Source organism: Manis pentadactyla, chromosome 3, assembly GCF_030020395.1.
Source record: "Manis pentadactyla isolate mManPen7 chromosome 3, mManPen7.hap1, whole genome shotgun sequence".
In the NCBI taxonomy this organism is placed as follows: Eukaryota; Metazoa; Chordata; class Mammalia; order Pholidota; family Manidae; genus Manis; species Manis pentadactyla.
In genome coordinates, this window is record NC_080021.1 from 139,792,138 (window position 1) to 139,792,838 (window position 701).

The following is a 701-nucleotide window of genomic DNA, read 5'->3' on the forward strand; positions in this document are numbered from 1 at the left end:
AATCACTGAGCAGGCTTTGCTTGTCTCCAACTCACACTGTGTAATGTCCACCGGGAGTCACATGGTACTGCACAGGTCAACTACAGCTAGGTTTGACTGTGAAGTGGGGTAAAAGCCAAATTAGCAATAACTGAAATTAGCTAAAAGAACTTTTTTTTCTTGTCTAAACCAAAGCGGCTCAGGACCAGTACTGTTCTCCACGAGGACAGGAGCCAGGCTCACTCTTTTTGCTCCACCGCGGTCCACTTCAGAGTCCAAGAGGGCAGCTGGATCCCTGACCATTATTTAAATTCCTGTCAACAGGAACGAGATAAGCCAGAAAGGAGAAAGAATGCATGTTAGCATTTTTTACAGAGAAATTTCCCGGAGCCTGCTTATGTCCTCTACCTAATCTTTATTAACATAAAGTCACCAGGTACTGTAATGAATAGATACACAGTCCAATGGGCCCTACACACGAATAATTACAGTCTAGATCCTGGTCCCCACAGCAGGCAGAATGGGTAAGCAGCATCTTGTACTGAAAGTGCTGCCTTAGCCAAACTTCTCGTGGTGCTAGACGTCTCAGTCACAGAGGCTGCCAGCTTCTCCAGAGCCTGTATGAAGGTTAACATTTTCTCTTTTACTTTCTTTTTTTTTAACTGTAAAATAGATTTGCTTGCATCTCAGAATTGATTTTGGGTCACTAAGGAAACTTAATT